The sequence below is a fragment of the Zalophus californianus genome, chromosome 4 (genome assembly GCF_009762305.2).
Source record: "Zalophus californianus isolate mZalCal1 chromosome 4, mZalCal1.pri.v2, whole genome shotgun sequence".
Lineage (NCBI taxonomy): Eukaryota > Metazoa > Chordata > Mammalia > Carnivora > Otariidae > Zalophus > Zalophus californianus.
Window position 1 is genome coordinate 87,258,558 of NC_045598.1, and position 15,565 is coordinate 87,274,122.

The following is a 15,565-nucleotide window of genomic DNA, read 5'->3' on the forward strand; positions in this document are numbered from 1 at the left end:
TAATTAATTCTAATTCTCTCCTAATATATCTAATCTGCTATAAAGAATTAGTAGAGTTGGATAAGCCAGGCAAGATTTTCAGCTTCCTTGCTGTCAGCATTCTATAAAGGTGAATGCCAGCAATATTCTTAAACTGACACATTTGACATGAAAATCTGGTAAGTGATTACTTAATGAAATATCTAAATCTAACCTTGACTGGATATGCTTAGTGTCACATTGAACTACAAGGTTTAGCTTTCAACAAAACTTGGAAGTTATAACAATGCAGTAATAATCAAACATTATTAAATTATGGTGAGGTTGATCATCTATTCATTACAATAAGAGCAGCTAAAAGTTATTGAGCTCTTATGGGCACTTTACATACATTATTTCATTAAATCCTCAAAGAAATTCTTCAGCTTGATATTATAATTATTTTACAGATGAGGTTCAGAAAAATGAAGTAATTTATCATGATTACAGAACTAATAATATGAGTTTTTCCTTACCCATTTATGCCTTTCTGGGCCTTCATATCATAAACATAAATCTGCTTTTCTTCAATTATCAAATATTTCAGACAATAATAATCCAGATTTTATTTTTACTAAATTATAATGCCTTTAATTATTTTATTCATTTATTCATTAGATAATAGTAAAGCAATTACAATGTGTAAGAAATTACCCTAGAAATTGTGGACACAGACACAAAAAAGAAGATAGGGTCCACTACCTTCATGAGTTTCCTAGTTTGATGGTTTTATAAATATGCACTGACTGATTGAAGGGCTGACTAATGGCAGTGGGCTTACCCATTTTTCCCCTTGAAATTTTTGTCAACTGTTTGCTTGAAAACCACAAAATGGAGGTTTTTAGAATCATTCATAACCTAAAGCTATCTGAATAAAGAACTAAAGAAATAACCAAAATAAAGTAAATCAATAACTTAGAATTCTTTTGGTTGCAAGTGACAGAAAATGCAACAAAGCTGGATGTTACAAAAAAGGAGGGATACTAGCTAACATAAAGGAACACTGTAGGGGTAACTCTATCTCCAGGTCAGACACAAAACTGCAGCATGATGAATTTTTGGTCTCTACTCCTTGTGGAGGCCATCATCTTAGGCCACGCTCTTCTGATTAACAAAATGCCTTACTATTTCCAAGCCACTCATTGTCATATCAAGCCCAGTGTTAAAGGAATGATCTGCCCTGGTGTTCACAGCAAAACCCCTGAAGTATACTTTAATTGGACTGGCTCTTCTGCTCACCCCTGAAATAAACTCAGTGGCCAAATCGTGACTGCTTCAAGCCAATGAGTCTAGCATTGAAATACACAGAGGTAACTCAATTCAAACCTCAAGGATGAGAAATGGCAGAGTGGAGAGCAAGTTCCCCATATGAGTATCAAGAGACTTTTGCAAGTACTTTTTTGATGGGGGGCTATGCTTTATTTTACATAGAATAGGTTGCCAGTTTGCTTAATTCTAGACAATTGAAGTATTACTGAATAATTCTACCCACCAAAATCATTCATTTAGCAAATATTGAGTCAGACTTCTATTGGTTAAGTAGTCCATAAAAATTACCCAGAAGGCACAAGATACTGTCTTTAATCTTAAGAAATAGCTATTTCCTCTGACTTAATAAACTGTAATAAACTAGCTGAAATGATCTAGAAAGAGTTAAAGCTGTTTAAAACTTGATAGAAGCAGAACCCTTTAAACTAGCCATTCCTTTTATCTAGAAGTAGAGAAAAATTACTTTAAATGAGGCTTTGATTATATAAAGATAAAGCAAAGATCCTATTCTGAAATAAAAAGTTTAAAAAGATGACAAGTTAATTATTTTGTGTAATATTGTAAGTGCTTTTTTTACTGTGAAAGGAGCTGAATTAATGTGGGTAGTGTCCTTTATGAAAATCGATCTTTGCTAAATTTTGATTAAGGCAATGTCTCTGGAAACTATTTATTTGGGGTAGGTGTGATATCTGTGTGTCTGCCTATCCAAATTGTTTTTCATAAGTGATAGATCAAAACAAGACACAAGATAAAGGCAAGAAAGAAAAAGATGACTTCAAGCAGATGGAAAAATTGTATAGGGACAGGACTGTGTGTGCTGGAGCCCAACCTATATTATTTAGCTGCAACTTTCCTCAAATGGTATGACTCTACATTGGGGAATTTGCCAATGTAGAATAATCATTGTTAGGCAATATTTTAGTTTAGAAGTGAGGTGTTAGTTCATGGATGTCCTTTTTATATTACCAGGCTCTATAACATTTATGTTAGCTATATTCTTTTGTATATAATACTATATATTAATACATAATAAAGGAAAATAATAAAGGGATTGGTTAAATTCACACACTGGAATCCTATAAAACATGATTTGAAGAACAATGTATAATTATACAAGAAGATGTTTGTAATACATTACTAAGAGTTACAAAGTAATATGAATGATGATCTTCACTTTTTACAAATATGTATATAAAATGGGTAAAGGAGTAGAAAGACTACACTAAACTATTAACAGGGTTTATCAATAGTTGGGGTTATGTTTTTTCTCTCTTTCATTTGCTAATCAGCATAGAGGTTCAATATAAATATGCATTACTTTTTTTAAGATTTTATTTATTTATTTGTCAGATAGAGAGAGAGACCCTGGGATCAAGACCTGAACTGAAGGCAGACAGCTTAACTGAATGAGCCACCCAGGCATCCCTAAATATGCATTACTTTTAGAAAATAATAATACATTCATTTCAAGTAAGTTATAGTTGTTTTTAAAAATATGAGTTCTTGGGACACCTGGTGGCTCAGTCAGTTAAGCAGCTGCCTTCGGCTGGGGTCATGATCTAGGGGTCTTGGGATTGAGTCCTGCATCAGGCTCCTTGCTCAATAGGGAGCCTGCTTCTCCCTCTGCCTGCCATTCCCCCTGCTTGTGCTCTCTCTCTCTCTCTGGCAAATAAATAAAATCTCCTAAAAAATTTTTTTAAAAATAAAAATATGAGTCTTGGGGCACTTGGGTGGCTCAGTCAGTTAAAAATCTGGCTCTTGATTTTGGCTGAGGTCATGACCTCAGGGTCCTGTGATTGAGCCCCACATTGGGCTCCATGCTCAGCAAGGAGTGCACTTGAGGATTCCCTCTCTCCCCCTCCCTCTTCCCTCGCCAGCCCCCCACTCTCGAGCACACATGCACTTGCACACTCTCTCTCTCAAATAAATAAATACATCTTTTTAAAAAATGTGAGTTCTCAGGGTGTCTGAATCTGGGATATTTGTGGGACAGTCATATATTTGAAAAATTTACTGGAGGATGTCTTCTTACTATAATAGCTCAACTCATAAATTCTCAAAGTGAATATAAAATAATTTTATGAGTCAGATTTGAAAGAGAATAGAGAGATTAGACAGTACATAGGAGTCAGTGCAAGACTCAGAATTCATGCTACGTCTTCCCATGATAGAAGAAATCACTGCACTGATTTTTTTTTCCACGTTCAATCATTTAAACTGAGAAATATTATCAATAGGTCTGAATTCCTGCCAATGCTGCAAATGGTAGCAAAGGCTGGGTTAACTTAGAAAAATTAATTTTAATAATTAAATAATTTATATTCTTTTCAGTTTAAGCCATTCTAATAAAGAGAATTAAGTAATAATCACCCTTCTTAATAAGCATAGAAAAAGAAGAAAAAATTTTTTTCTTCAGCAGTTGAAAGAAAGTTAACCAAGTTTTTTCTTTTGCCAATAATATGTCACATCATATTACAAAGGGAAAAATAATAAGACCACTGTCTTAAAGTACTATTATTCATTTTTACATGTCCACATTTTGAATATATTTTAGTAAATTTAATTTACCACAGCATATGCATATATTTAATCAATCTTAAAAATGTATATATTTAAAATTAATTTCCAGAATCCAAAAAATTTGATCATTTTTTAAATTTGTTATTGTTATGTTAATCACTATACATTACATCATTAGTTTTTGCTGTAAAGTTCCATGATTCATTGTTTGTGTGTAACACTCAGTGCTCCATGCGGAACGTGCCCTCTTTAATACCCATCACCAGGCTAATCCATCCTCCCACCCCCCTCCCCTGTAGAACCCTCAGTTTGTTTTTCAGAGTCCATTGTCTCTCATGGGTTCTCTCCCCCTCCAATTCCCCCACTTCATTTTTCCCTTCCTGCTATTTTCTTCTTCTTCTTTTTTTTAACATATATTGTATTATTTGTTTCAGAGGTACAGATCTGTGATTCAACAGTCTTGCTCAATTCACAGCACTTACCATAGCATATACCCTCCCCAATGTCTATCACCATCACCCAGCCACCGTATCGCTCCCAAACCCCACCACTCCAGCAACCCTCAGTTTGTTTCCTGAGATTAAGAATTCCTCATATCAGTGGGGTCATATGATACATGTCTTTCTCTGATTGACTTATTTCGCTCAGCATAACACCCTCCAGTTCCATCCACGTCATTGCAAATGGCAAGATCTCATTCTTTTGATGGCTGCATAATATTCCATTGTATATATATACCACTTCTTCTTTATCCATTCATCTGTCGATGGACATCTTGGCTCTTTCCACAGTTTGGCAATTGTGGACATTGCTGCTATAAACATCAGGGCGCACATAACCCTTCGGATCCCTACATTTGTATCTTTGGGATAAATGCCCAGTAGTGCAATTGCTGGATCAATGGTAGTTCTATTTTCAACTTTTTGAGGACCCTCCATACTGTTTTCCAGAGTGGTTGCACCAGCTTGCATTCCCACCAACAGTGTAGGAGGGTTCCCCTTTCTCCATATCCCTGCCAACATCTGTCATTTCCTGACTTGTTAATTTTACCATTCTGATTGGTGTGAGGTGATATCTCATTGAGGATTTGATTTGGATTTCCCTGATGCCAAGCAATGTTGAGCACTTTTTCATGTGTCTGTTGGCCATTTGGATGTCTTCTTTGGAAAAATGTCTGTTCGTGTCTTCTGCCCATTTCTTGATTGGATTATTTGTTCTTTGGGTGTTGAGTTAAAGAAGTTCTTTATAGATTTTGGATACTAGCCCTTTATCTGATATGTCATTTGTAAATATCTTCTTCCATTCTGTTGGTTGTCTTTTGGTTTTGTGGACTGTTTCTTTTGCTGTGCAAAAGGTTTTTATCTTGATGAAGTCCCAATAGTTCATTTTTGCCCTTGCTTCCCTTGCCTTTGGTGATGTTTCTAGGAAGAAATTGCTGAGGCTGAGGTCGAAGAGGTTGCTGCCTGTGTTCTCCTTTAGGATTTGGATGGACTCCTGTCTCACATTTAGGTCTTCAACCATTTTGAGTCTATTTTTGTATGTGGTGTAAGGAAATGGTCCAGTTTCAATCTTCTGCATGTGGCTGTCCAATTTTCCCAACACCATTTGTTGAAGACACTGTCTTTTTACATTGGACATTCTTTCCTGCTTTGTTAAAGATTAGTTGACCATAAAGTTGAGGGTCCATTTCTGGGCTCTCTATTCTGTTCCATTGATCTATGGGTCTGTTTTTGTGCCAGTACCATACTGTCTTGATGATGACAGTTTTGTAATAGAGCTGGAAGTCCGGAACTGTGATGCCGCCAGCTTGGCTTTTCCTTTTCAACATTCATCTGGCTATTCAGGGTCTTTTCTGGTTCCATACAAATTTTAGGATTATTTGTTCCATTTCTTTGAAAAAAGTGGATGGTATTTTGATGAGGATTGCATTGAATGTGTAGATTACTCTAGGTAGCATTAACATCTTCACAATATTTGTTCTTCCAATCCATGAGCATGGACCGTTTTTCCATTTCTTTGTGTCTTCCTCAATTTCTTTCATAAGTATTTTATAGTTTTCTGAGTACAGATCCTTTGCCTCTTTGGTTAGATTTATTCCTAGGTATCTTAAGGTTTTGGGTGCAGTTGTAAATGGGATCGACTCCTTAATTTCTCTCTCTTCTGTCTTGTTGTTGGTGTAATGGAATGCCACTGATTTCTGTGCATTGATTTTATATCCTGCCACTTTACTGAATTCCTGTATGAGTTCTAGCAGTTTTGGGGTTGAGTCTTTTGGGTTTTCCACATACAGTATCATATCATCTGCAAACAGTGAGAGTTTGACTTCTTCTTTGCCAATTTGGATGGCTTTGATTTCTTTTTGTTGTCTGATTGCTGTGGCTAGGACTTCTAATACCATGTTGAATAGCAGTGGTGATAGTGGACATCCCTGCCACGTTCCTGACCTTAGGCGGAAAGGTCTCAGTTTTTCCCATTGAGAATGATATTCGCTGTGGGTTTTTCATAGATGGCTTTTATGATATTGAGGTATGTACCCTCTATCCCTATACTCTGAAGAGTTTTGATCAAGAAAGGATGCTGTACTTTGTCAAGTGCTTTTTCTGCATCTATTGAGAGGATCATATGTTTCTTGTTCTTTCTTTTGTTAATGTATTGTATCACGTTGATTGATTGGCGGATGTTGAACCAACCTTGCCGCCCAGGGATAAATATCATTTGGTCGTGATGAATAATCCTTTTAATGTACTGTTGGATCCTATTGGCTAGTATTTTGGTGAGAATTTTTGCATCCATGTTCGTCAAGGATATTGGTCTTTATTCTCCTTTTTGATGAGGTCTTTGTCTGGTTTGGGGATAAGGTAATGGTGGTCTTATAAAATGAGTTTGGAAGTTTTGCTCCATTTCTATTTTTGGAACAGTTTCAGAAGAATAGGTATTAATTTTTCTTTAAATGTTTGGTAGAATTCCCCTGGGAAGCCATCCGGCCCTGGGCTTTTGTTTATTGGGAGATTTTTGATGACTGCTTCAATTTCCTTAGTGGTTATAGGTCTGTTCAGGTTTTCTATTTCTTCCTGGTTCAGTTTTGGTAGTTGATACATCTCTAGGAATGCATCCATTTCTCCAGGTTATCTAATTTGCTGGCATAGAGTTGCTCATAATATGTTCTTATAATTGTTTGTATTTCTTTGGTGTTGGTTGTGTTCTGTCCTCTCTCATTCATGATTTTGTTGATTTGGGTCATTTCTCTTTTCTTTTGGATCAGTCTGGCCAGGGGTTTATCAATCTTACTAGTGTTTTCAAAGAACCAGCTCTCCTAGTTTCTTTGATCTGTTCTACTGTTCTTTTGGTTTCTATTTCACGATTTCTGCTCTGATCTTTATTATTTCTCTTCTCCTGCTGGGTTTAGGCTGTATTTGCTGTTCTTTCTCCAGCTCTTTTAGGTGTAGGGTTGGATTGTGTATTTGAGACCTTTCTTGTTTCTTGAGAAAGGCTTGTATTGCTCTATACTTTCCTCTTAGGACTGCCTTTGCTGTATCCCAAGGATTTTGAACAGTTGTGTTTTCATTTTCATTAGTTTCCAGGAATTTTTTTAATTCTTCTTTAATGTTCTGGTTGACCCATTCATTCTTTAGTAGGACGCTCTTTAGCCTCCATGTATTTGAGTTCTGTCTGACTTTCCTCTTGTGATTGAGTTCTAGTTTCAAAGCACTGTGGTCTAAAATATGCAGGGAATGATCCAATCTTTTGGTACCAGTTGAGACCCGATTTGTGACCTAGGATGTGATCTATTCTGGAGAATGTTACATGGGCACTAGAGAAGAGTGTGTATTCTGTTTCTTTGGGATGGAATGTTCTGAATATGTCTGTAAAGTCCATTTGGTCCAGTGTGTCATTTAAAGTCCTTATTTCCCTGTTGATATTTTGCTTAGATGAAATGTCCATTTCAGTGAGGGGGTGTTAAAGTCCCCCACTATTATTGTATTGTTGTTGATGTGTTTCTTTGCTTTTGTTATTAATTGGCTTATATAATTGGATGATCCCATGTTAGGGGCATAGATATTTACAATTGTTAGATCTTCTTGTTGGATAGACTCTTTAAGTAGGGTATGGTGTCCTTCCTCATCTCTTATTAGAGTCTTTGGCTTAAAATCTAATTTGTCTGATATAAGGATTGCCACCCCAACTTTCTTTTGGTGTCCATTAGCATGGTAAATGGTTTTCCACCCCCTCATTTTCAATCTGGGGGTGTCTTTGGGTCTAAAATGAGTCTCTTGCAGACAGCATACAATGGGTGTTGTATTTTAATCCACTCTGATAGCCTGTGTCTTTTGATTGGGGCATTTAGCCCTTTACATTCAGGGTAACTATTGAAAGATATGAATTTAGTGCCACTGTATTGCCTGTAAGGTGACTCTTACTGTATATTGTCTGTGTTCCTTTCTGGAACTCTCTTTGCTGTTTTTAGGCTCTCTCTTTGCTTAGAGGACCCTTTTCAATATTTCTTGTAGGGCTGGTTTCGTGTTTGCAAATTCCTTTAGTTTTTGTTTGTCCTGGAAACTTTTTATCTCTCTTTCTATTTTCAATGACAGCCTAGCTGGATATAGTATTCTTGGCTCATATTTTTCTCATTTAGTGCTCTGAATATATCATGCCAGTCCTTTCTGGCCTGCTAGGTCTCTGTGGATAGGTCTGTTGCCAATCTAATGTTTCTACCATTGTAGGTTACAGATCTCTTCTCCCGAGCTGCTTTCAGGATTTTCTCTTTGTCTCTGAGACTCGTAAGTTTTACTATTAGATGTCAGGGTGTTGACCTATTTTTATTGATTTTCAGAGGGGTTCTCTGTGCCTCCTGGATTTTGATGCCTGTTTCCTTCCCCAAATTAGGGAAGTTCTCTGCTATAATTTGCTCCAATATACCTTCTGCCCCTCTCTCTCTTTCTTCTTCTCCTGGGATCCCAATTGTTCTAATGTTGTTTCATCTTATGGTATCACTTATCTCTCGAATTCTGCCCTCGTGATCCTGTAGTTGTTTATCTCTCTTTTTCTCAGCTTCTTTATTTTCCATCAGTTGGTCTTCTATATCACTAATTCTCTCTTCTGCCTCATTTATCCTAGCAGTTAGTACCCCCTTTTTTAATTGCACCTCATGAATAGCCTTTTTGATTTCAATTTGATTAGATTTTAGTTCTTTAATTTCTCCAGAAAGGGTTTCTGTAATAACTTCCATGCTTTTTTCAAGCCCAGCTAGTATCTTTAAAATCATCATTCTGAACTTTAGTTTTGATATCATACTAATGTCTGTATTGAGTAGGTCCCTGGCAGTTGGTACTGCCTCTTGTTCTTTTTGTTGAAGTAATTTTTTCCATCTTGTCATTTTGTCCAGAGGAGAATAGATGAATGAGAGAACAAAATGTGAACAGGGTAACAATGTCCCCAGAAAATATACTCTAAACTAATCAGAAAAGACCTGAAACCGGGGGAAAAGAAAGGGAAAGGAAGAAAAAAGAAAAAGATAAAGATAAAAACAAACAAAAACAGAACAAAACAAAAAAATAAACAGAATATGATCAAATATGATCAGGCTGTTGCATAGATCAGTGCCACACAATAGATTTTGGGTGTATTTTGGTCTGTTAGAAGAAAGTGCCTCCCAAAATTTTAAAGAAAGTAAAACTTATATATGTACAAAAATAAGGGTTAATATGATGAAGGGATGGCGTATGACTGTAAAGATGAAAATTATAAACAATTTTATAAAAGGAATTGATAAGATAAGAAGTTTGAAAAAAGAAAGAAGAGGAATTAAAAAAAAGGGGGGGGAGAATGTGATCAGGCAGTAGACTAGAACAAAGCCATACACTAGAGATTTAGGGTATATTTTGATCTGTTAGAAGAAACTGTGTCTCAAAATTTTAAAGAGAGAACATCTGATATATATATGCCAAAAATAAGGGTAACTACTATGAAGGGATAAAATATGACTCTAAAAATAAAAAATACAGATGTTTTTTAAAAAAGGGATTAATAAGATGTTGGTTGAAAAAGGGAAAAAGAAAAATTCACACACACAAAAAAAGACAGTTAAAAAAAATTAACTTTGAAAGACTAGAGAAGCATGGTAAAAAAGCCGTGAATTCTATGTGCAGTATTCCCCTAGTGTTGGAGTTCTGCCGTTCTTATTGATCAGTAAACTTGGTCTTGGCTGGGTGGCCTTGCTGATCTTCTGGGGGAGGGCCGTGTTGCCTTTGTTCCCAAATGTCTTTGCCAGAAGCAGAATTGCCCCACCCTTTCCTGTCCAGGGTAAGTAATCTGCTCGGGTTTGCTCTTGGGAGCTTTTGTTCCCTGCAAACTCTCCGTACAGCTTTGGAGGAGGAGAGTGAAATGGTGGCCTCCCAATCTCTGCCCCGGAGGAGCCGCGAACTCGGGGAACTGTTCCTCAATAAGTCCCAGAGAAAAGCAGTCAGTCACTCCCATCTCCCTGGTCTCCGGCTGCACTCCATGCTCACCCGGCCTGTGACCAAGCGTTTCTATCTCTGGCACCCGACTCGGTGTGGTCTCCAAACCCAGCAGACCCCTGAGGTGCGTTCCCGCGCCGCTCCTCCCAGGGGAGGAAGGGGAGTCTCCCTGGATCTGCCTCTTGTTGGGTCCCTACTGGAGGAGAAGTGGCCTGACTGTGTCATGGATCACGGTTTATGGCAACCCCGAGCTGAGAGCCCACTCCTCGGCTCTGTCTCTGCGCCGGCTTCCCAGCTCCGATACCTGTGAGTTCTGCCGCACTCAGGCACCCCCAGTCTTTCTGTGACCCCGAGGGTCTTCAGACCACACTGTCCCTGCGAGGGTTCCACCGCCTGCTTAGCCACTGGAGCGAAGTCACTCAGCGGAGCCGACTTCTAAAAGTTCTGATTTTGTGCTCCGCTGCTCTATCACTTGCTCGTAGAGTCTGACAGAGGCCGCCTCCCCCGCTGTCTATCTTCCCGAATATCGCCTCGGATTCACTTCTCCGCACGTCCTACTTTCCAAAGTGTTCGCTTTTCTGTTCAGAGTGTTATTACTATTCTTTTCTTCAATCTCCTGTTGAGTTCATAGGTGTTCAGAATGGTTTTATCCCTATCCAGCTAAATTCCTGGGACCTGCTGAATTCCTGGGACCAGATGAAATCCAGGTCTCCTACTCCTCCAACATCTTGCTCCGCCCCCCAATTTGATCATTTAGAAGCTGCCTAATTTGTATGTTCCTCAACACTTTCTTTTCTTTCTTTTATACCAGGTGCCTGTTAATAATTTTGCTAAACAAAAGTAAAGTTAGACAAACACAATAACATTGACCCCAACAGTTTCTTTTTCCAAGATGGTACATTGATAGCTAGAGAACAGAAATGGTTCACATCAGTGTACATGACCAATAATCAAAATAAAAGTCAAAGTTCTTGCTCAAGAATGAGGAATAGAGGGTTTAAGGCATAGAGCTACTCAGGTCCCAGCCAAAATCATAATGGAATTTTAGAACCAGCAGGTATAGGGTTGAAAGAATTAGGAAACTTTCGTTAATAGTGAATACTATAAGAGAACTTTCTAAACACTGTTTTTCAATAGAAAACTATGAATAATGTAACAAGGGGCTAGTAGAATGACAGAAATGCCAAAAAGCATCACTATGCGAGAGATTAGCTGGTCAGAAAGGTAGAACACACAATAGAAGAATGAAGCAGAATAAAATATATGTGATTCTTCTTATTTTATGATTTAACTCTCATCTTCCTACCATCCTGCCACCTAAAAAACATATATGACATTTCCCCCTACCTTGCACTTTAACTCCCTTTATGAGGCTTAACGGTAGCAACATTTGCCTTGCTTAGAACAAGCTTGCCATCTAGTGTCAATCACTGGTAACTACAGAATATGGGAAAGCATTAGGTGCATACAAACATGCAACCATTACCTCAAAACTTAAACCACTCTCTTTTTTTAACATAATGTGTAGAGTTCCTATTATGAGCTGGTGTCTGGAGATACAGTGGTAAGAAAAAATATTAATATGGTTCCTAAAAGTCTCATGGGGAAGACAGACATTCCTCAAATAATCACCCATTAAATGTATACATGACAACAAATACAACTTCAATAGCACTGACACTGTGCCAGATTAATTCATATAATACTCATAAAAAGCCTATAAAGTAAGACATTTTCTCCATTTTACAGATTAGAAAACTGAGGCAGAAAGGTCACAAAACTTCCCCTGGTTGCACAGCAGAACAGGAATATAAACCCAGGCTGTTTCACTCTCAAATCTGTGCATTTAACTGCCTCTGAATGCAAAATTGAAACTTTGACATATGCAAGCAAGATAAATATATGATTGAAAAACACTTATTAATTCAAAAAATAATTTCTGACCGCCTAAAATGTGCCAGGTACTATATTTGGCCTGTGGATGAAGAAGTGAACAAGAAAGACAAGACAAATATACTTAACCTCATAAAGCTTGTAACATAAACATGCACATGCATGCACACACTCACATATATTAGCATTAATATAATGTCTAGGCTGTTATATGCCCAAAATTTAATACATCAGGATAAGTGATTAGTGATGGGAAGGTGAGGAGGTACACTATTTCCAGATCAGTAATGGAAATCCTCTGAGGAAAGGACATCTGAACAGATATATGTTGAATAAATGTGAGGGATATGAGCATCTAGAAGAATACTAGAAAGAGAGATAACAAACACAAAGGCCACAAGGAAGGATTCTATTTTTCATTCCTTGCCTCTACCCCATCACCCCTACCCCCCCACTGCAGCCAGAATGACTAAAGGGGAGTGCATAAGAAACAGATTAGAGGACATGATAAGGACTTCATATTCCAAGAGTGATAGGAAACCAATTGACAGGTTCAAACAACACAATCAAATTTGTATCTTTTTTTTAAAAGATTTTATTTATTTATTTGAGAGGGAGAGAATGAGAGAGAGAGAGCACGAGAGGGAAGAGGGTCAGAGGGAGAAGCAGACTCCCTGCTGAGCAGGGAGCCCAATGTGGGACTTGATCCTGGGACTCCAGGATCATGACCTGAGCCGAAGGCAGTCACTTAACCAACTGAGCCACCCAGGCGCCCCTAAAGTTTGTATCTTTTAAAGACCACACTAGTTACTGTGAGGAGAATAGACTGTAAGGTGTATAGAGTGGAAACAAAGAAATTGATCAGGAGGCTATTGCAACTTTCCAGTAAAGACATAATGATGAAATCTAATAATCAGGGGTGCCTGACTGGCTCAGTCCATGGAACATGTGACTCTTGAATCAGGGTTGTCAGTTTGAGCCCCACATTGGGTGTAGAGATTACTTAAAATATTTAAAAAAATTTTTAGATCTAATAATCAAATCAAACTTATAAATGACTATAATACAAAGGAAACTGTAAGTGCCATAATAGAAGGTACAAAATATATAGGTCATCAAAGTCTGTATTTGTATGAAGACCAAAAAAATCATCATTAAGGGGCTGGGATATGCAGCATATCTAAGTATATAGAGAAGAATATATGAATGTGTTGAAAAAAGAATAAATACTTCAACTTCCCTGTAGCATAAGGTGAATGTAAGGGTAAAACATGAATTAGAATCAAATAATGGAGCAACTCAAAGCACTAGGGAGATAAAAATTAGTCTCTTTATTTTTTTCTTCTCTGCTTTCTTACACAGCTTCCTGTAACAACTCAGTTACATGCTGGTTTCCATTTGTCAATGTATTTGGTCTGTCTTTTTAAATGTCCTTGAGCGTGCTGGGCACAGAAAATGATGTTCAAAAATGATTTAAAAATCTGCTCAAAGACCACCAAAACATACCACATCTATAGTCTGACAAACATAGGTTTATTTGCTGCCATAAGAAATTTCACATTAGAGGAACTGTCCGTAGAGCCAGTGGTCTTATTAGTTTGGGGACAATGTAAAGTTTAACTAATCTTTTTTTAAATTTTTAAATTTATTTTAATTGCAGTATAATTAACATACAGTGTTATATTAGTTTCAGGTATACAATATAGTAATTCAACAATTCTACACATTACTCAGTGCTCATCACCATAAGTACACTCTTAATCCTTTTCATCTATTCCACCCATGCCCCTACCACCTCCCCTCTGGTAACCATCAGTTTGTTCTCTATATTTAAGAGTCTGGGTGTTTTTTGTTTTGTTTTGTTTTGTCTTTTTTTATTTGTTCCTTTGTTTAGTTTCTTAAATTCCACATGGGAATGAAATCATATGGTATTTGTCTTTCTCTGACTTATTTTACTTAGCATTATACCCTATAGATCCACCCATGTTGTTGCAAATGGAAGATTTCATTTTTTTTGTGGTTAATATTCCATTGTGTGTGTGTGTGTGCACACACACACACACATACACATATATATAAAACACCTCTTCTTTATCCATTCATCTTTTGATGGAAACTTGGGTTGCTTTCACATTTTGGCTATTGTAGATAATGCTGCAATAAACATAGAGGTGCCTATATCTTTTCACCTTAGGGTTTTTGTATTCATTGGGCAAATGCCCAGTAATACAATTATGATCATAGGGCAGTTCTATTTTTAATTTTTTGAGGAACCTCTATACTATTTTCCAGAGTGGATGCACCAGGTTGCATTCCTATCAACAGCATTATGAGGGTCCTTTTTTTTTTTCTCTACATCCTTGCCAATATTTGTTTCTTGTGTTTTTTATTTTAGCCATTCTGACAGGTGTGAGGTGATATTTCCTTGTGGTTTTGATTTGTATTCCCTGATGATTACTAATATTGACAATATTGTGTCTGTTGGGCTTGTGGATGTCTTTTTAGATGAAATATCTGTTCATGTCTTCTACCCATTTCTAAATTGGGTGTTGTTTGGTTTTTTTTTTTTTTGGTATTAAATTGTATAACTTCTTTACATATTTTGGATACTAACCCTTTATTGGATTATGTCATTTGCAATAATCTCCCATTTAGTTAGTTTAGTTGGTCTCTTAGTTTTGTTGATTGTTTATTTCACTGTGTAGAAGCTTTTATTTTGATGTAGTCCCAATAGTTTATTTTTGCTTTTGTTTCCTTTGTCTCAGGAAATACATCAAGAAAAATGTTTCTGTGGCTGAGGTCAGAGAAATTACTTCCTGTACTCTCTTCTAGGATTTTTATGGTTTCAGGCCTCAAATTAGGTCTTTCATCCATTTTAAATTTATTTATGGTGTAAGAAAGTGGTCCAGTTTCATTCTTTTGCATATACTTGTCCAGTTTTCCCAATATCATTTGTTGAAGAGACTGTCTTTTTCCCACTACATATTCTTGCTTACTTTTTTGAAGATTAATTGACCATATGTTCATGGGTTGATTTATGGGATCTCCATTCTGTTCCATTGATCTATGTGTCTTTTTTTGTGCCCGGACTCTAATGCTTTGATGACTACAGCTTTGTAGTATAACTATAAGTCTGGAATTGTGATGCCTCCAGGTTTGCTTGTCTCTTTTCAAGATTTCTTTGGCTATTTGGGGTCTTCTGTGGTTCCATACAAATTTGAAGACTGCTCTAGTTCTGTGAAAAATGCTGTTGGTATTTTGATAGGGATTGCATTAAATATGTAGATAGTTTTGTGTAGTATAGACATTTTAACAATATTTGTTCTTCTAATCCACGAGCATGGAATGTCCATTTCTTTGTGTCATCTTCAATTTTTTTCTACATGTTTTATAGTTTTCAGAGTACAGGT